Raw genomic sequence first — 22,159 nt, 5'->3', positions numbered from 1 at the left:
TGAGTAAACGCTGGCCGAAGCAGGCTGCACGGGGGGGTGAAGGTTCTGCCCGCCGCTTGGGAGGCTGAGTAAACGCCAGCCGAGGCAGGCTGTGGGGGCGGGGAGCGCCCGACAGAGAAAACAGAGTAAACTGTGGAAACGCATGGGTGAGGGCGTTTATTGAGTAAAGGTGGTAAATTGTGGTGTAGGTTGTGCATGCTTTCACCGTGGCTAGACGAACCCGAGGGGTTCCTCTGCCTCAGTGGTTTGGACTCGACCCTTGGGAATTTGTGAATCCCGTGAATTATTGGATAGATAGGGGAGATGAACGAGTTCATTTAGAGGGGCTCTACCGGACTTCAGCTGGCACTCTTGTAAGTCTGGACTGGGAACAGCTTGCCGTAGAAGATTTAGAGCTCCCTGTAATTAATGGAATAGCTTGCTTTTGCGGGAAATTTCGAGTAGCCTTTGGCGCATCAAGAGGCTGGCACGCTGCGTGGGTATTATTACAGTGCGTAGTTTGTGGGAAACGTTGGTATTGTTGTTCTAACAGGCGACGGAGCACGTGCCCCAAGTGTAGATTAGAGGTTTCTGATCAAGCTGATTCAGAGTCTAAGATCTTAAAACTTGTGTGTGGGAAATCGCATCTGATACCTGCCACTTGGAGTGTGTGGGAGGAGGACTGGGAAGCTACTGTGAAGTCCTGTGAAAAGAAGGACACGGGAGCTACATATTCAGTCTTAAATAAAGCTTTAGTGCCTGTGGAAAATGATTATGTTGTAGTGCAGGGGGCAACTGGCCAGTCTGAAAGGGCATATTTTTGTAAACCTTTGAGGTATAAATTGGGAAAACAATGGGGTATTCATAAATTCTTGTACATGCCTAATTCACCAAGGGCACTTTTAGGGAGAGATTTATGGGAACAATTACAAGCAACCATTACATTCAAAAATGGGGAAATTACTCTGGAGGTGAATGATCAAAAGTACATAGAGGTATTAAGTTTAACTCTGACTGCTATTGGCATTAAGGAAGAAATTGATGAGGAAATACTAGGTCAGGTATTTCCTGGGGTGTGGGCCTCTGATGTGCCAGGAAGGGCAAAAAACGCCTCCCCCATAGTAATCAAACTCAAGGAGGGAGTGCATCCAGTAAGAATCAAGCAGTACCCCCTAAAGAAAGAGGATAGGGAAGCAATCAGCCCAATAATCGAAAATTTTCTGCGGTTAGGATTACTGAAAGAATGCCAATCTGATTTCAATGCTCCCATCTTGCCTGTTCGGAAATCTGATAGGTCATACCGGATAGTACAGGATTTGAGGGCTGTCAATAAAATAACAGAAGATCTGTATCCGGTGGTAGCCAATCCATACACTTTATTAACTTGCCTAACACCTGAGCTAACCTGGTTTACTGTTCTAGATTTAAAGGATGCCTTCTTTTGCCTCCCCATCCATGAAGCCAGCCAAAAAATCTTTGCATTCGAATGGGAAAGCCCTAAAAGTGGGCGCAAAATCCAGCTCACATGGACCAGACTACCCCAAGGCTGGAAAAATTCCCCCACTCTATTTGGGGAGCAACTTGCAAAGGATCTGGAGTCCTGGGAAGCTCCACAGGAAGGAGGGAGGCTTTTGCAGTATGTGGATGACCTTCTAGTGGCCACTCAGACGAGGGAAGCATGTGTGGCCTGGACGGTAAGCCTTTTGAATTTCCTAGGACTCCAAGGATACAGAGTATCAAAGAAAAAGGCACAAGTAGTGAAACAGAAAGTTATCTACCTGGGGTATGAGGTGAGTGCTGGGCAATGGACTTGAGGGCAGGCTCGCAAGGAAGCCATATGCCAAACCCCAAAACCCCAGACAATTAAGGAACTCCGAACCTTCTTAGGCATGGCAGGATGGTGCCGGCTGTGGGTTTATAATTATGGACTGCTCGTCAGACCCCTCTATGCTCTTATTGCCAATGGAAGCAGAGATCTCCAGTGGACCAAAGAAGCAACACGGGCCTTTCACCAGCTAAAGGATGCTCTCATGTCAGCTCCAGCTTTGGGACTTCCAGATGTGAGTAAACCATTCTTCCTATTTTCCCATGAGAAACAGGGAATTGCCCTGGGAATACTGTCTCAGGACTTGGGTCCATACCGAAGGGCAGTTGCTTACCTCTCTAAGCAGCTAGATGCAACAGCCAAAGGATGGCCAGGTTGCCTCAGAGCTGTAGCAGCAGTTGTGCTGAACATTCAAGAGGCACGCAAGTTTACCCTGGGACAAAAATTGAATGTGCTAGTGTCCCATACAGTGTCCGCAGCACTGGAAGTAAAGGGTGGCCACTGGCTTTCACCGCAGAGGTTTCTGAAATATCAGGCCATCATGGTAGAGCAAGATGATGTAGAGATCGTGGTGACTAATATTGTCAACCCAGCTTCCTTTCTCAGTGGAAATCAAGGAGAGGCAGTACACCACGATTGCCTGGAGACCATTGAAGCTACCTACTCCAGCCGCCCAGACGTAAAGGACACTCCTTTGGACAATGCAGAGACCTGGTTCACTGATGGGGGCAGCTATGTTGCCAGTGGGAAGCGACATGCTGGGTATGCAGTGACCACCTGCAGAGAGGTAATTGAGTCTGGACCCTTATCAACAGGTACCTCCGCGCAGAAGGCTGAGATAATTGCCCAGACCTGTGCCTTGGAAAGGGCAAAGGGGAGGAGAATAAACATCTACACAGACTCAAGGTATGCATTCGGAGTTGTACATGCACATGGGGCCATCTGGAAAGAGAAGGGGACTGCTGACCTCACAGGGAAAGAACATCAAACATGCACAAGAGATAATCCAGCTGCTGGAAGCAGTTCAGCTGCCTGAAAAGGTAGCAATTATGCACATTAAGGCACACCAAAAAGTGAGCTCAGAATTGGAAGAAGGAAATGAGCTGGCGGATAGAGAGGCAAAAGAAGCAGCAAAGGGTGAGGTAGCTACTGAAGGAGTCCTTATTCCAGATGGACAAATCTCCCTTGAAGGTAAGCCAGAATACAACAAGAGAGATAGGAAATTAATTGAAGATCAAAAAGGGACGTATAACCAAGAAGGGTGGGCTACCATTGAAAAGAAACTGGTAATCCCTTCTGATTTATTGTGGTCACTAGTAAGGGAAGAACACCAGAAAACGCACTGGGGAATAAATGCCCTATACACATACCTGATTGAAAGAATTGTTGCTAGGAATTTATATGTCACTATTACTCAGGTGACCCGACAGTGTCATCTTTGCCTCCAGACTAACCCCCAAAATATCCCCAGGCCAAAACTCGGTCAGATTGGGAGAGGCCATGGGCCTGGACAACAGTGGCAAATTGACTTTTCAGAACTCCCAAGGAAAGGGGGGTATCGATATTTGCTGGTATTGACAGATACATTTTCAGGGTGGCCAGAAGCGTTCCCCACCAGAACTGTCAAAGCTAGAGAAGTGACCAGAGTATTATTACAAGAAATAATACCGCGCTTCGGAGTTCCAGCCACAATATCCTCAGATAGAGGATCACATTTCATTTCCAAATAGTGCAACAGATTAGTAGCCACCTGAGCATAGACTGGGAACTTCACACCCCATACCGCCCCCAATCAAGCGGCCAGGTGGAGAAAATGAATCATTTGATTAAACAGCAAATCATAAGACTGGGGCAGGAAGCTAATCTACCCTGGCCCCAAGCTCTTCCACTAGCACTATTGCGAATTCGAACGAAACCTCGAACTAAAGTTGAGCCCTTTTGAAATACTCTATGGAAGACCATATGGAATACAAAAGGGAATGTCCACCCACATTGGAGAGGTAACATTAGCCACCTACATGGTGGCCGTAAACAAACAGCTCAGAGAAATTGAGAAACATGTGGCAGGAACTCGGAGCCGGGAGTTAGATGGGCCAGTACATAACATACAACCTGGAGATTATGTATATGTTAAGTCTCTTACAGAAAAGACCTTGGAACCACAGTGGGAGGGACTGTTCCAAGTGCTTCTCACCACCTTCACTGCAATCAAAATCAAGGAGCAGAACGCCTGGATCCATCATTCTCGGGTGAAGAAGGCCCAGAAATCCTTTGAGGAGTGACTCCAGGAGACAATGAACTGAGACTAAAACTTACTCGGGCAAAATGAGTATATTGCGGTCGGGAGTAGCTCATATTTTAGTTTGTAGAATCGTTTTGTGTGTAATCATAACTGAAGTTTTAGAACTTGAGAGTACCTTTTTTCAGAGCAATGCTGAATGGCCTTGATCCCAGGCGTTTAATCAGTATACTGGATCCATGGGAAAACCTTCTGAGGTAAAGGATTTAAACCTATCTACTGTGGTAATTCATGGAGATCAGGTATATGAGAAGCAGGAATGGCAGGAACAGAAACTGTGGACACTTCAAGGGATTAGAGGAGAAGAAATCAAGGTAGGGTGCGGGATGATAAATGGGACGGCTTATGAGAGACCAAATGAAATTAGTGTCTCAACCTCTCCTGGTGTATATGAACACCAGGAAATCTGTGATAGCCTAAATGAATCAGACTGCTGGTGTAATTTCACCTTAATACAGCCTGTAGAAATAACTTGCCTTTGGGCACAGGAAGATATCGGGCTTTCATTTAAATTCAAAATAGACACTACACCTTTTACCACAGCAGGACCCTACACAGCCCACACCAAGACTCAAATAGTTCAGACTCAACCCAAACTTGAACCTGAGGTGTACGGAATAGGCCCCTATGTAGTAAAGAATGTGGGGTGAGCAACAACTATTATTCAATCCAGAATGGTCTCTCAAACGTGTGGAGTTGATAATGCAAATTAACATCTCAAAAATCCAACCAGCCTGCTCCTCCTTCCTAAAAACTTCCTTTGAGGGCTGGACAACATGGTTACAAAAACAGGCATAGCTCAGGAGCAGAATGAGAAAGGATCTAACTGGCATATTAGGGACAGGATTAGGAGTTTTGAATGGAATTGATTCAGAGATACTGATGAATAAACTGGCCACTGCAGCAGGTAGCCTAACAAAATTGACGCAGCCTTTACAGTCATCTCTATTGGCATTAGGAACTAGCCAGTGACAGATTTCAAAAGTACTGCCAAAGTGGGAAAAGGCCGGGGACCAAGACCACAAGTTAGTAATAGAAGCACTTAGTACTGTTCAAGATAATGTGTCTTTAGCTTTCAGTTGTATACAAGCACAGTTACAGATGCAAGCAACAGCAGCTCTGATCATACGGGAAGGGAGTGAAGGTAATTTTCCAGCTGAAATTCGGAAGATTGTGTGGGATAATGCCATTGATTTTGAAAGGAAGTTTCAATCCTGGTGGACTATGGTGAATTTCACCTATGATCCTGTTTCTAATGTAGTAACTGCCTTTGTGCTTACCATACATAATGCCACTGTTTATGTTATCCATCCCATCATTGCCCTAGGGTTAAACCATGAAAAAACAATACTCTATCCTTCAGAACATAGAGTGTGGGCACGAAAGATGAATGGAAAGTGGCAGACAGTAAACATAGAATCCTGCATTACTAGAGAACAGATGGAATTCATTTGTGAGAGCAATACTATTAATGCTCAAGATGTGTTTCTGGACACTGAACAGAGTATTTGTCACTTTGAAATTCATCCAGTCACTGACCAGAAAACTGTGCTCGTATATACTGGAAAAGGGTGTGTGTGTCTGAGGACTGCCTGTGCTGCAGTAAAAATTGATAGCAATGATGTTGTTCTGTCTAGTAGAAATCATTCTAACTTCTGTATTTGTAATTTTGTTAAGATTATCGGGGTGACATCCCACCAGCTGATTCAAGCTAATTACACGATGTATCACAGACTACTACCTATCCCTATTGGGATGAACCTTACATTAGTGAAACAATTAATTAAGCACCAAGACCTATTGGAAATCCTGAAAGAAATCCAAGAGAGTGGGAAGAAAACCTTAACTACTGTCCAACATGAAACAAAGGAGATAACCAGGGTTCTAGAAAGAATAAGACAAAATATGGATCATCACTGGTGGGATGTGATCTTTGGGTGGTCACCAACTGTGAATGGAATCTTTAATAAGTTGTGCCACCCCATTGTAGTTTTACTAATATTAGTTGGGATAAGCTTAGGATTATCTATTATATTGTTAATTTGGAACTGTAGAATGCTACAACGAATAGCTGTACTAACCTCTTTGTCAAACGTACATGGTGAAGCGTTAAAAGACACTTATTGTCATGGAGGTTTTCCATAAGTAAAAGAATTTACTTATTTCCTAGGAAAGGGGGGAATGAGACAGAGTAGGGATCCATCCTGAACTAGGTGAAGTGCCTGGAAGAGGTGAAGGGTCTGTGGAGCCAAAGCTGAAGGAGAGGCCGCATTCCAGAGACAGCAAGGAGACAGAGAAAGAAAAACAGAAAAGACCACGAGGTCAATTTGCCCCCGACCTAGAAATTCCTTTGATAAAGAAGAACTGGTGCTAAATGTCACGCGGAATGAATATGTATGAACTTATTGTGAAACTGTATGCATATGCATTTGGAAGGGGGATAAAAAGAGGACTCGAAGTCTTCGGAGGTACGCATGCCTTTTGGGGAGGCTTGCGTCCGGCGTCCGGCGCGCGTCGTAATAAAAGCATACCGGGCTTTACAACTTTTACAAAGTTGTGAGGTTTCTTCTTTTCTCCGCAAATCACTACTTCCTAACTACACCAGGTTGTGGAGTCTATTAATTCCACGTTTCGCTTCAGTAATGTTATAAATGATCAATCAAAAGCCAAATTATCAAAAATGTGAAAATATTTATCTTTTTCTGTGACCAAAATATGGTCCTCAAAACCCCCACAGCCAAAGAGACAGCGTCGAGCCTGAGATCAGCGCTGGGTGAACCTGGATCTGACCTCTATTGCATTGAATCCCCTCTCATTCATGAGAGTCGCTTCTAGTGACGAGGTTTTATACAGTTTATTGTGCCCGAGATGAAGGAGTCCCAGTTTATTTTGTAACTCTTCACATTCATAGTTGGTTCTTTCAGTGTGCAGAGCTGGACAAAGACTGTCTCCTGGTTGATAGCCAGCGTTGATCGAATCCCGGGAAGTTGCGTATTCACATGTATCTTCCTGGCATCGGCTATCTTGATAGATGTTATCCACAGGGCAATGATTGCTCTTAGGCGTCTTTGGATGACTCAGGATAACGGTGATCATCGCGGTGATCATTGCGCTGGGTACGTCTATTCTTGGGCTAAATGCTGATCATTATCTAGCCCCAACTCCAGGAATTTTGGAGTCTGAATAGACATCCGCCTCTCAGGCTGCTTGTGGTCAGAGACTCGTTTGGATTTCACAATCTTTATAAAATACATTATTTTATAGCATGAATTATTTCTAACATATATTACAAGTAACAAGCTGGCCCTCCCACATGTCCCAAACCCAGTCCACCCCCTGATAACAATGCGGGGGGGGGGGCAAAACATAAGTCTATAAAACTTCTCTTAACATATGTACATGATATTTGCCTTTTAATTGTGAGAGTCAACCATCACATGATTCATCTATCACATCTGTGTATAATAGTGCAACATTTCAAAATCATCTTTCCATCTTTCATATCAACTCCTAACAGAATACTGAAATATCAGAGAAGTCTCATTCCTCAAAAATATTTCGTGATTTAAGCTTTTCATCATAAAAAAGGATTACTCATTATTCTAGGATGAAGACTCTTGGGTTTTAGGAATTTTTCCTTTTGATTCTTTCTCTCAGGGAATTTTCTCCCATTTTGTTGCTAAGGAACAATAACAACTAGGTATTTAAGAGAGACAAAAGAAGTTGCCACAGCTCAGGGGACGGGTGCAGCTGGCTGGTCTCTCTTTACCTGGGGGTTTCTCTGGGAAGAGCAGAGATATTGCAAGATTTGGCCTGGGGGAAGGGGTTGGGTGCATCTCCAAGCTTTCTCCTGCTCTCTAGGTTTCAGGGGAGATAGCGGAGTTGCTGCTAATAGGGAGGGGAATTCGCCGCTGCTGCCAGAGCGTAGCCCTTGTTATGAACAAAAATTCAGTTAATATTTTTTTGTGAGAAAAAGTTACAAAAAGGCAGCCAGATCACTGTCCCTGCCAAGGTTCTACGTGTTTTGTTATTGTAATTACGGGTCGTTGTAGTTAATGGTTGTTTTTGTATTAGTAAAAGCCCTGGCTAGGGCGAGGTAATGGCCCTTCCCCGAGTCTAAGATGTACTTTTCCCAGAATAGTGAAGACATCTGAGAGGGTGGGGGGCGCTTATGCAAAGTGACTCCAGGACCAGCATGCTTTTTGGGACCCCGACTCCAAACGCACAGAGAAAACCCCTAAAACAACGAGCCAATTAAGAGTTGAGAGACTGGAGTGATGTCTGGACGTGAGGAGACGAGTGCTGAGCCTGCAGAGATCCGGAGTCCCTCTCGCCCTGACCATAGGAGTCATCCCCGGCGGTGAGACCGAGCCGACTGGGCCAGGAGGGACAACATCTGACGGGGACACCACGCCCTAAAGGCTCCCACCGAGGACCAGATCCCCGAGCTCTGCCCCTAGTGGACAGAGCTGCGCATATCCTCCTCCTCTGAGTCGCCCTGGGAGACGCGACGGGGACTGCAGCCCTTCCGAGCTGCCCAATCCTGAGGTGATCACTTTTAATAAAGGCATTAAAAAGGAGAAGAAGTCTCCTGGCCCTGTTTATTTCAGCCCTGTCCTGCTTCTTCTGCCGTGGGTGAGCCTTTGCTTGTGAGAGCAGCCACTGAACTTGGACCTTATTAACACCCTACCTCAGTAAAAAAGGGACTTTCACCATCTGCTCAGGTTTCTCAGGGGAAACCCCAGGATCCTGAACCCTTTCCCCCTCCCAGGGAGCCTCTCTCTGTTGTGTTTGGCAGCTGGGCTGCTGCTGCACTGCCCCTGCTGTTCCTCTGCCACTGCTCTGGGTTTGGGGTTTTATTTTTGCTACACTGTAGGCCCCACACCCCCTGCTTGCCAGGACACCCTATGGTTCCAGCTACAGCTGCCCAGTTTCTGATACATCTCGCCTACCTCTCTGAGGTTTTGCTCGTCCCTGCCATTCCAGCTTGCTGTTTCTGAGGTTCCTGCTACAGCTCCTTTCACTACCCAGAGGGGGCACCGGGATTGATTGCCCCTGGAAGTTTGTAAAGGAAGCCCCTTTTCCATCCGTTTCACTGGCACGTCCGCCATTACCACGTGAGATAACTGAATTCATGCCACAGCGCCCCATACAGCCGCGAGGGAATCATTGCACCTACCCTGCCCGGCTGGGAGCCACCAGCACCCCTGCCAGCTGTGACCATCCCTACACCAAAGCAGAAAGTGCTTGACAGCTGAGAGAAGGCTGTTACTGGGTTTCTGGTTCTGTTTGTTGTTGTTGCCATTGTTGTTTATTTGCCTTGTTATACATACACACACTAGTAAAGAACTGTTATTCCTTTTCCCATATCTTTGCCTGAAAACCCCATAATTTCAAAGTTATAATAATTCAGAGGGAAAGGGGTCATATTTTCCATTCCTAGGGAGAGTCCTGCTTTCCTTAGCAGAGACCTGTCTTTCAAACCCAGACAAAGACACACAAAGTCGATTAAAGACTGTCAGTATTGCTATTCGTTATGTTGGAGCGTTCTGTGATGAGGACAAAGGTCTCTTGTATGACAACTCCTATAAAAACTAGACAACCATCAAGAGTCTTATCATCTGATTTAAACATGAAATACAAACCCTGTACCAAAGTAATAGCTACTGAATAAAAATGCATTATGCATTGTAGGCTAGAACAATGCTGCAAAAGCCCCCCTGTAGCTCTATGGCTAAGGTAAAAGTAACTTTGAATGCATAATTGCTAAGAAGCTGCTGTGAGAGACTGGAAGGATTGCTGGCTCAAAACATTTTGGGCATGTGTGTGGGGGAATGTGCAGGTAGGGCCTTGCCCTGGGAAGGCAATGCCCTGCCTTGCATACACCACCCCCCCAGTGGCTGCCAATCACTGGCACACAGGAGGCAATGCTCTATACCCTGCCTCTGGAGCCCCTAACCCACCTTCTGAGTGACCAGATGACCAGAATTCTCACCTGGGGGAAGGGCCAGGAAAGTCAAAGGGTACTTAATCAAGAACACGAGGCAAGAATGTCTTGATCCTACCTTTCCTTGGATTTTATATCAGCTGAGACACCACTGGAAACTAGGAGTGGTAGGTATATTTGTTCTTTTTGACATCGTTTCTCTCTTTCACCTTCTTCTAATTCCCTCTTTGTGGAGTTCTGAGTAACATAAAATTGGATAGGCTTGGAGTTTGCTAAGTTGAATGGGCTTAGTTAATGCTTTGTGAAATGTTTTGCGTTGATTGAATGCTGCTCTAAACTTTTGCCAAAGTTCTCTGATTTTCTGAAGTTGCCACTAACGGGTTTTTTTGTCTTCATCTCTTGAGACTATCTTGTTGGTATTTCTTCTGCGTGTCTAACTCAGGGTACATCAAAAACCATAAACCTTTGTGGAAGGGGCTAACAGCAGGCCTGTTAGCTAAAGGAGCGAGAAGAAGCAAGAAGAAGCTGATAAGGAGCTTTCTCCAAGGCTGTAACCAAGGAGATCGAGAGAAGAAAGATAAGAGCACTTTGCAGCTGGACGAAGCATTTTTAGAAAGTTAGGTGGAGTCACTATAACTTTTCACCAAGAGCATGGTATTGACTTATTGTGGCCAATAGTTAAGGTAGAAGAAGGGTAAACAACCGGAAAGTGTATAAAAGAACAGCCATGTTCATTAATAAAGTGTTGCCAACTGAGACTGCTTGTGGTCTCTGCTTTGTGTCGTGACCGCCTCGACTGCGACAACCTTTTTATTGAGTGAGTTTTGGGGTCTTACAGCTGCCTGCTAGACTAATAAACAATATTGCCCACTGTGAAAAACGCCAATCACTTGTTTTAAAATTTTAAAAGTTTATAGTAATGAAATGGTTATAAAAATAGTAATATAATTAGAGTAACAAAAATTTGGACAATTAGGATTTAGGACAATACGAGACAATAAAAAGAAAGAGTTACGGACAGTCTGGGTACCTTTTTCTGGACAAAATAAGCCCGAAAAATGACACACGTTAACAGAGGATTAACCCTTAAAAACAATAGTCTGTTGCATATTCATACACCTCACACATGGTGCATAAATTCCATTCAAACACAGGATTCTGTCTGGTCAGTGTCAACTTTTTCCTCTTAATCCTGACAGCATCTTCAGGGCTGAGCAAGGTGGGAAGAAGTTAGTTTCTTCTGATAGGAGAGCAATAAATTCTTTTTCTCTGAAAGATTTAGGTGTCCTGTGGCTGCTATCTCGGTGGGAGTCCTCTCTTTAAAAAAACTATCTTGAATAGCATAGTTTCTAGTTTAACATTATGTTATAACCTAAAACTATATTTAACATACTACTTAAGAAAATTAATACAGCATAACTTTCTAACAAAACACATATAATATCCATTTTAATATTTGCAAAAAGCCAATCATATAATACACATTTTTCACACCCACGGTCTCCAGTAAGGACTCCAGTAGCCCTTCACAGACACCTGTAATAGTATTTAAAGGTGGATTGGCAGGCTAGAAAATATTTGAACAATGTATTAAGATATACCTATCCTTGAAAGACACTTTGTCCAAATAGCCTACAGTGCTGCTAATGAGTGGAACATGCATGTATGCTTAAGAATAAAGGAACCCATCAGAAATCTCATTAGAGATACATAATGAAACATGCTAGCCAACAGCATATATGATAGATGAGATTAATATAACTAACGCATTATGTACAAGATTATCGGGATTCACAATTCTGCTGAAATTCCACTATATGCTAGCTGGCAACCTATACGCTGATAGAATTGCTGTCCATGATACACATGCCTAGGTAAGAGCCTGTTGTCATGGTTAAAGCCCATCTGGCAACTAAGTATCACACCCCTACTCACTCAATCTAACCTCCCCCAACACTCCTCTGGGTGGAGAGGAGAATCAGACAAAAACCTAAACCTCATGGGCAGAGATAAGAGCAGTTTAATAATTTAAATAAAATATTATAATAATTATAATAATGATAATACGAGTAACGGCAAGGAAAAGAGAAATAAAACCCAAGGAAAACAAGTGATGCAAAACAGTTGCTCACCACCTACTGATCAATGCCCATCCTGTCTCTGAGTAAAGATTCGTGGCTTCTGGCTGTTATAGGTTAGTTGCAGTGGGGAATGAATCACCGACTAATAAGTCCAAATAAAATGAAATTTATTAATTGATAGAGCAAGAGATAATAGGCAAAGTCAGTGCCCCGGGCGCGCTGGGCGACAGGAGAGTCTCCGCTCTAACACTGCCGCACTCTTCTGATTTTCCGTGGAGTTCTTATACAGTCCTGCTTCCGGGCTGATGTGTAGTACTCTGCGTATTCTTCTTTTGTGTTTAGGTGGTCATAGTCCACCTCCCGGGGTCTGAAGATGAAGGTTGGTAATTTTCCTTTAGTCTGATTCCTGGAATTTTTCGGCTCAATCTGCTGAGTTCCTGGAATCCTAGGTTTACTGAGCAGATAAGCTGATACTGTGTTATCAATCATAGCAAACCCCCCACCCATATTAACAGTTTACTAAACAGATAAAGAAATGTTTGTGAAACCTATTGTCTTTTGGTTTCACCTTCCTTATCCTTTTAAGTCTGGAAATTTACTTAAACAAACTAGAGGTGGTGCAACAGTCTTACTGGAATAACTTTGTCAGCTTTGATGAACAAACTTAAAGTTTTAACCCATTACACTGGCCAGTTCCACCCAGTTTATATACTGAGTATGACATTCTATAGAAGAGAATATCCATTTGTCCAGTTCAGGTCAGCTGTCCTGGCCATGTTCCCTCAAAGTTTCTTGTGCACCTGCCCACTGGCAGAGCATGAGACACTGAAAAATTTAGGGTAAGCACTACTTATCAACAATCAAAACGTCAGTGTGATATTAACATTATTCTCATACTAAATCCAAACCATAGCTGTACCAGTGTTGGAGGTTATGATTTTTTCCTTTTTTTTCTTTACCTCAGGGAGTTTTCTCACATTTGTTGCCTAAGAGATGATAATGATGATACTTAAGAGAGACAAAAGATGTGGCTGAGAGGAGAAAGAGGGAGAAGAGCACAGCTGGCTGCAGTCTTAGCTCTGAGGCTTTCTCTAGCAAAGTGCAGAGATACTGAGAAATTTTGGCTGGGGGGTGAGGGGCTAGGCTCATCTCTTTGCGCACATGCAGGCTAGCTCTCTCTCTCAGGTAGGAGGGGAGACGGTCGGTTGCGGTTACTGTGGGAAGAATTCGCTGCCACCATGGAGTTCTGTCTTTTACTGCTTCTCCTACCATGAGTGAGGCTTTGCTTGTAAGAGCGGCCATTGCACTGGGACCTTATCAACACCCGATCTCACTGGGAAGGACCCTCACTATGAGAAATGACTGCTCACTTAAAAAATTTCAAAGGTTTATTAAACCTTAACAAAATACAACAGAGGACTTAATAAGGAAATAGAAGAGCAGCGCTGGTAGCGTGAAACTAAACCCCATGTGCTCATGCACAAAATGGCTGTTCCACCTTTTATACCCCTGGGGTTGTATTAGGTAACCCTGGCCCCTCATAATGTCTGCCAGTCAACTCTTCCTTGCCATCCATTCGTAGACACTACTTTGTTGCAACTTGGAGGTCAGATGTCATCATGCCACAACTTCTAGTAACAAGCCTTCCCTCCTCCCAAATGCCCCATGCAAGTGGCACAGATACACGCCCTCCCACCACGTGTCCCGACTACCAAGTCTTTTCCTTGGCAACCATACAGGGGGGAGAAAGGGGACTATGGGGAGAACAGAGGACTTCCAAACAACAAATCACAATAACATCAGTATACATCAAAAAAACCTCTTAACATACATGTAATATGAAATAAACAGGGCCAGGAGACTTCTTCTCCTTTTTAATGCTTTTATTAAAAGTGATCAGCTCAGGATTGGGCAGCTCGGCAGGGCTGCAGTCCCCGTCGCGTCTCCCAGGGCGACTCAGAGGAGGAGGATATGCGCAGCTCTGTCCACTAGGGGCAGAGCCGGGGGATCCAGTCCTCGTGGGAGCCTTTAGGGCGTGATGTCCCCGTCAGATCTTCGTCCTCTCCGCCTCGTCGGCCGCCTGGTCCCGGCGTTGGGACGACTCTCTGCTCAGGGCGAGAGGGACTCCGCATCTCTGCAGGCTCAGCAATCGGCTCCTCATGTCCCAACACCACTTTAGTCTCTCAATTCTTATTTGGCTCATTGTTTTTGGGGTTTTCTCGTTGCATTTTGGAGTCGAGGTCTCAAAGCCTGCTGGTCCTGGAGTCACTTTGCATAACCCCCCCCACCCTCTCAGGTGTCTTCCCTATGTTGGAAGAGCGCACTGCCTTGGGGAAGGGCCATCACCCCACCCAGCCAGGCCTTTTACTAATACAAAAGAGGAGATAAGCTTCAACGACCTGTGATTACAATAACAAAGCACTAAGAACACTGGCAGAGACAGATCGGGCTGCGTCTCTGTAACTCTTTCTCACAAAAAAAATATTAACCGAATTTTTGTTCATAACAGTCCCCCCTCTTTTTCTTTGATCGCGCTTAAATTCTTAAGCTCGCATCAACTCACAATTTTTTTGTTTTGAATCTACTATAAATCTCTTGTGCACTTTGGTAATCATGGTTACTTAACCTTGTTACTTTTCTTGGTTTCTTCATGTTGGTCTGTACAGCTAATACTATTTTACTAAAACAGATAAATAAGCACAGTAAAAAGAGCAATCCTCCAAGTACACACACAGCGAAAAAAACCACCTTTTCCCATACATATTTTCTGAAAATCTCTAAGTTCTCCCACCCACTGGGATCAAGTGTATGAGTTTGATCATTTGCACATGCTAATCTTTTTATTTCATTTGAAATGTCCCTAATAATTGAATTCTTTATTTTTAATACTGCCTGGAGCCGGATGACTTTGTTCAACACAGATTTTGGGATCCGAACTTGGCTTTTACAATTTTAGATTTTCTCAATTTCTATTTCACTTTCCCGGTTTTGTTTAGTTTCTCCCAAATCATTATATAAAGGAACTCTCAAACTTGATCCAGTTTCTTTGGGTAATAAGAAAATTGGTTTTATCACCCTAGCAATGCAGTTGCCAGATGAGATCAAACCTAGGGGTTTAGAGCTCCCCTGAAATGTGTTCCAAAAGGGGTTTATCTCTTTTCTAGTACACTCATATAAATACTTGTAGCAAACAATTTTCCTTACTATTTTCACCATTTCTTTGCTTTTTACTAAATCTGCTGAGCTTGTTTCAGCAGCATAACATTCAAAGCACAACCAGGCTACCTCTATAGGGCACTCTCCCAGGAGTGGCTGCCTAAAAGTGGCAGTATTGTATGCTATCCAATACACTCTCTTATTTTTCTGATAAAGGACCAGTTGGGAGGGGTTAACACAATCAGGGTTAGAACTGATGTGGGCTCTCGAGAAGGAGCTCACTTCCTCCTCATAGCGGGGTTGGTAGTATTCACTGCACAGCTCAGCTGGGCTTCCCAGAGCACCACCTGCAATTAGAGCTATCAGTACTACCCTTCCCAAGAGTCCAGTATGGGTCATCTTGCACAGCCTGCCCACCCGGCCTTGCCTCTTGGGGAATTTTACTGAGGAGAAGCTTCCAAGCTCTTTAGAGTCCCTTCTACCCGCTTCTCTGGTTAAGCCTCTCTTGGTCTGTTCCCTACAAATTTTAGTTTCCCCCCCCAGGGGAGTGTTCTGTAGAGGATTAACCTGGAGTCTTTAGAAGTATATTGGGGCACTTAACCAGAATTACTTATTTACAGCCTTAAACTTTTTACCAACATAATTTACACAAAACAGTTTTGAAACATTTTAAGCAATATTAGAACTCTGATACCAATTTTTCCTATACAGTTCAGTCTTTTTGACTCTTCCTCCTGAGAGTCAACTTTAAATCCCAGTATACTCAGGTGAATTAACTTGTGATGTGGATGAATCCATATCCAGTGCCCGGAGGTGAGTGGTGTGGACTCTGGCCCAATGCCAGAGGGAAAAACTGGGAGTCTGGCCCAATGCCAGAAGGAGAAAGGGGTGGAGTCCAGTCCAGTGCCAGAGGGAGAAACTTGATGTTGAATCCTGGTCCAATGCCAGGAGGAGAATGGGGTGCAGTCCGGTTCAATGCCAAAATGCCAGAGGGAAAAACCTGGTGTTGAATCCTGGTCCAATGCCAGGGGGTGAATGGGGTGCAGTCCGGTCCAATGCCAGAATGCCAGAGGGAAAAGACTGGTGTTGAATCCTGGTCCAATGCCAGGGGGTGAGAGTGATGTGAGTCCAACCCTCTTAGTCCTTGGGGTTGGCCCACAGGTCTCAGTATCTCTGGGCCTCTTGGAAGTGCCCTGACTCTGGTTGCCTCTGGTGCACATTCACCTGTGAGTCTATCTACATGTCACTCACGCTCTTACAGCTACGGCTCCCTCACACATCTGGGGAGCACTAGTCTGGTTTGCAGGTCACACACACACTTTGGTCACAGCCCCCACCCGCCCGGGGGACACAAGCCTGGTTTGCAGGTCACACACACACTTCCACTGCCCCCTTCCCACCTGCCCAGGAAGTTGAGGCTGACTTATCTTGTGACTCACTCTCACACACACACCAAGACAACAATAAGGTACCTTTTACTTTCACACCACTTATTACAAGTTTAGTTTTACTGGCCAGTTTTGGTGCTATTGCATATCCATTCTGCTTAGCTGGTTTTTTGTCTAACTTCAGATGTTACTTTGTTGAGACAGGACTTATCTGCTCCTGTATCTACTCAAAAATTCTAATTCTTCATTTAGGGGTCCCACCTCAAATTTTACCAAGGGCTCGTCTAGATGTTGCATCGGGTCCCCTATAGTGTAAAGCCCCTGACCCCCTAATCGTCACCTCTAAGGATCTTTCCTAAATTGTCTTGTTCCTTGGCTATTGCCACATCGAGACTGAGCTTTTTACAAAACATCCCGGTGTGTCCTGGCTCTCCACAGTAATAGCAATGTCGTTCTCTCAAAGGGACTTGAGGTGTCTCTATCCCTCTTGCATCTGACAGTACAAGAGGCCTATCCTTGCCTCCTCCTGGTGGTGGACCCGCCCACCCTGCACTTTCTCTAGCTACAGCAACCATGATCTTAGCCTTGGCCTTTGCTTTATCTTCCTCCCTCCTTAAATACACCTTCAATGCCTCTCTTAATAACTCATTTATGTCCTTCTCTTGCCAATCTTCCATCTTTTCCAGTTTTCTCCTTATATCAGGCCAAGATTTGGTAACAAATTGGACTTTTAGTAGCATTTGACCTTCTAGGGTGTCTGGGTCTATTCTAGAGTATACCTGGAAGTTCCGCTTTAGGCGGTTAATCCAGGCAGCAGGAGCTTCCTCTTTCTCCTGTGTTCCCTCAAATGCCAATTGGGTGTTAGTTCCTTTGGGAACTGACTCTTTGATCCCCCGTATTATCAAAGACCTATATTCCATCATGGCCTTCCTCCCCTCCTCCTGGTTAGGGTTCCAGCTGGGATCCGTTAGTGGCAATTTCTATTCACCTGATGGCACCTGGAGTCCTGGACGGTTGTCTTTCTCCCAAATTCTTATGCTAGCCACCCTAATCATCTGGACCTCTTCTGGGGAAAATAATATACTCAGGATGGAATCCATGTCTCCCCAAGTGTAGATATTTGGACTTAGGAATTGATCCACTTGGTTGGCTATGCACACTGGGTCCTCAGATAAACTTCCCAACTCTTTCTTGAATCCTCTCACCTCAGAAGCAGTTAGGGGAGCATTCACAAAGCCAACACCTCCCGCTACTCCTCCCATAGGAACCTCTCTGAGGGGAAAGAGTCTCTCTGCCTTGGAGGTCTTGGATCTGGTGCTATGGTACGGCCCATCTTCAGTTGCCAAACTGCTTTGAGGGATATCTGGGTTACCCTGAACTTTTTGCCCATCAGCTGGTATATTTGCTGATGGCTGTTTCCTAGGTGAGGAGGCATTTGTGTCCCAGCTAGGAGGAGGTAAAGGGACAGAAATAGGAGGGGGAGAAGAGCCTGAGTGGATATTAAGTGCAGCTGGAGAAGGGGTGGAGAATGCAGCAGGTGGAGTAGGCACTTGTGGTGGTGCAGAAGGAACTGGAGGGGATACTGGGTTTATCATAGCCGAAGCTGAAGAGGTAGAAGGAGGAGTCTGAGCAGGTGGTAATGAGATGGCAGCTGGGGGAAGAACCGGACCTGCCCTTTGAGGTGCTTGAAGAAGAGGATTATAAGGTGGAGGGGCAGAAGGAGGCAAAAAATCCAGGGGATCCCATCTTTTACTAGTCCTATCATCCCCTCCTTCATTCCCCTCTTTCTTCCTCTGTACCCTACAAATTCGCACCCCTTCATCCCCAACAGCGCTCTTTAACCAGCAAGCTACATACAATAATTGCTCAGGATCAGTATCCCCTCGAGCTGTCAGATAATTATTTAATTGTTGGCACATCCACTTATCTTTTGTCCCACACCAAGGCCATCCTCCTTGTAACTCTAATTCTGGCCACACTTCCATACAATAATGGATCATTTTCACTTTATTTAATCCCTCCGTGATCTCTATAGAATCCCATTTTACTAACAGTTCTCCTAAGGGACTATTGGGATGTAGGTCCCTCAGTCTGTTGCTGGTCTTTCTACTATTACACCCTCCCATTTTACAGGTCTTAACAGTAAAAAAGCCCCAAAGGTGCCTTTACTGACCGGTAATTTCAAAAAGAACCTTTTTTGAGAAGCTTCAGCCTTCTCCACTGAACTTCAAATTTCTGCCTGATGCTCAGGACTTTATACTGAAACAACTGCCCGATCTCTAGATTGCCTAATGTTCCCCATGTCAGGTCTTACATCTATCGGGACCTGGCAACGCAAACCCGTGGCCTAAGAATCCGGGTCGTGCCTGACTCCCTCAGTCAGGAAAAACAACTGCCTGATTTTTAGTTTGCCTAACCCGCCAATTTTTAGGCTTCACCACATCAGGACTTAAAAGCAAATCACAGCCTCCTTCGCTGGGGTTTGTGCCTGACTCCTGTGTCAGGACTTCCTTTTGCCTGCAGGGCTTGTGAGCTACCCGAATCCTTCTCGGGACTGACAAATCTGCCTGACTTCCTACTGTCAGGGTCTATTTTGGGTGCGTGCCACTCATACAAATATTCCCTCCGCACGCCCGGAGGGGGGGGGGGCCTTTATTCCCCCTCTGGAGACTCACTCACGCTAATTCCAAGCACCGCCCCCTGTTTCCGGCCGGCTTTCTCGCGAAAGCACGGAACCGCGGTATTGAGGGGCCCACTATCACTTCGAAGGTCCGGCTACCGGCCTTCGTCTCATTCACACACACATGCGCACATCTCCCGCTCCCGCCACCGGCTTTCTCACCAATCCGGTGCTCCGGTGCCCCTCTGTGTCGCTGGTTCTCAGCCGATCTCTCTGGTCCTGGTAGCCAGCTGTCCTGGAGTTCCAAGTTGGCCGGTCCTGAGTCCTCTCTCGGCGTGGCTATTCTGGACGAGTGCCCCCAGCTGAAATAAACAGGGCCAGGAGACTTCTTCTCCTTTTTAATGCTTTTATTAAAAGTGATCAGCTCAGGATTGGGCGGCTCGGCAGGGCTTCAGTCCCCGTCGCGTCTCCCAGGGCGACTCAGAGGAGGAGGATATGCGCAGCTCTGTCCACTAGGGGCAGAGCCGGGGGATCCAGTCCTCGTGGGAGCCTTTAGGGCGTGATGTCCCCGTCAGATCTTCGTCCTCTCCGCCTCGTCGGCCGCCTGGTCCTGGCGTTGGGATGACTCTCCTCTCAGGGCGAGAGGGACTCCGCATCTCTGCAGGCTCAGCAATCGGCTCCTCATGTCCCAACACCACTTTAGTCTCTCAATTCTTATTTGGCTCATTGTTTTTGGGGTTTTCTCGTTGCATTTTGGAGTCGAGGTCTCAAAGCCTGCTGGTCCTGGAGTCACTTTGCATAACCCCCCCCACCCTCTCAGGTGTCTTCCCTATGTTGGAAGAGCGCATTGCCTTGGGGAAGGGCCATCACCCCACCCAGCCAGGCCTTTTACTCATACAAAAGAGGAGATAAGCTTCAATGACCTGTGATTACAATAACAAAGCACTAAGAACACTGGCAGAGACAGATCGGGCTGCGTCTCTGTAACTCTTTCTCACAAAAAAATTATTAACCGAATTTTTGTTCATAACATAACATTCATCCCTTAATTGTGAGAGCCAACCACCGCATTACCCATCTATAACACTCACCATCTACTCAGGGGAAAACCTGGGTCCCCGACCCCCTCCCCACTCTGAGTGCACATCTCCCCGCTGTTTGCAGGAGCCTGGCTCCAGGAGCCCGGCTTCCACTGCCCAGCCCCTCTGTTTTTCTGCCGCTGCTTTTGGTTCCTCACTACACTTTAACCCAACACTCCCTGCCTGCCCGACCCCCGCAGCTCCTGCTGCGGCTGCAGAGTTTCTGCTACATTTTGTCTGCCACCCCAGTTGTGCCTGCCTCTGCTGTTCCAGCCTGCTGGTCTGAGGTGCCTGCTGCTCCGAGGTTCCTACTACAGCCCATTCTGCCATCCGGAGGGGCACTGGGATTGATTGCCCCTGAGAGTTTGTAAGGGAAGCCCCTTTTCTGTCTCTTCGGCTGACTGAGCCTCCATTACCCACGTGCAGAGAGGTGGCTGAGTTTGTGCCACAGCGTCCTCTGCAGCCATGAGGGAATCATCGCACCTGCCCTTCCCAGCTGGAAGCCACCAGAGCCCCTGACAGCTGTGGCCATAACTATACCAGAGGGGAAAGTGCTTGGCAGCTGAGAGACAGCTGTTATTGGGTCTCTGGGTTTCTTTTCTGTTTGTTGTTGCTACTGTTGTTATTGTTTATTTGCCTTATTATACATATATATGTAAAGAACTGTTATTTCTTTTCCCATATATTTGCCTGAAAGCCCTGTAATTTCAAAGTGATAATAATTTGGAGGAAAGGGGGTTCAGTCATAACTTAGCTTAATAGATTCTTGCAACCATGTCAGTGAAATTAAGATGTTTCTAAAAATTTAATGTAGAAAAAATTCACAAGAATGTTATTGATACAGTAGATGAAAAAAATATTTTTTTTGTTTCCTGCTGTTACTTTTAACATGCACCCTTAGCATGTGTTATGCCAAGTATACAGCCTATTTTTGTATTTCGATGTTTTGTTTCAGACAGCAAGTTCACTGATGATACAAAACTAGGAGGAGTGGTCAATACCCCAGTGTGCTGTGCAGCCCTTCAGAAGGACTTTGACAGTTTGGAGACATGGGCAGAAATGAACTGTCTGAAATTCAACAAAGGCAAGTGCAGGGTCCTGCACATGGGGAGGAACAAGCCTGGGTACCAGTACAGGGTGGGGACCGACCTGCTGGAAAGCAGTTCTGTGGAGAAGGACCTGGGGGTCCTAGTGGACAGCAAACTGTCCATGACCCATGACAGTGTGGTCAAGAAGGCCAACAGAATCCTGGGGTGCATTAGGAAGAGCATTGCCAACAGGTCAAGGGAGGTGATCTTGCCCCTCTACTCAGCCCTGGTGAGGCCTAATCTGGAGTGCTGTGTCCATTTCTAGTCTCCTCAGTACAAAAGAGACATGGAGGTCCTCTCTTATGACAAAAGACTGAGGGAGCTGGACCTGTTTAGCCTCAAGAAGGAAGGACTGAGAGGGGACCTCATCAATGTCTATAAGTATCTGAAGGGAGGATGTCAAGAGGATGGAGCCAGGCTCTTCTTGGAGGTGCCAACAAATAGGACAAGAGGCAATGAACAGAAACTGGAACACAGGAAGATCCACCTGAACATAAGAAAAACTTCTTTACTGTGCAGGTGACTGAGCACAGGGATAGATTGCCCAGAGAGGTTCTAGTCTCCCTCACCGGAGATATTCAAGAGCCATCTGGACGCAATCCTGTGCCACGTACTCTAGGATGACCATGCTTGAGGAGGGAGGTCAGACCAGATGGCCCACTGGTCCCTTCCAACCTGACCCATTCTGTGATTCTGT

General features: G+C 45.7%; 1 protein-coding gene and 1 long non-coding RNA gene across 12 annotated transcripts in view; one reads left to right on the top strand and one right to left on the bottom strand.

The window, feature by feature from the left end:
* The window catches only part of LOC141726973 (uncharacterized), an 88,565-nt gene extending 81,932 nt beyond the window's left edge, over positions 1 to 6,633 (top strand). Inside the window, exon 4 of the long non-coding RNA XR_012577930.1 lies at positions 3,940 to 6,633. This is a non-coding gene — a long non-coding RNA (uncharacterized LOC141726973). The remainder of the gene's footprint in view (positions 1 to 3,939) is intronic.
* The window catches only part of LOC141726972 (secretory carrier-associated membrane protein 1-like), a 132,353-nt gene that overhangs the window by 58,390 nt on the left and 51,804 nt on the right, over positions 1 to 22,159 (bottom strand). The window lies entirely within an intron of this gene.

Source organism: Zonotrichia albicollis, chromosome W (genome assembly GCF_047830755.1).
Source record: "Zonotrichia albicollis isolate bZonAlb1 chromosome W, bZonAlb1.hap1, whole genome shotgun sequence".
Classification (NCBI taxonomy): domain Eukaryota; kingdom Metazoa; phylum Chordata; class Aves; order Passeriformes; family Passerellidae; genus Zonotrichia; species Zonotrichia albicollis.
Note: the sequence above shows the minus strand (reverse complement) of the source record. Positions and strands in the feature narration are given on the sequence as shown.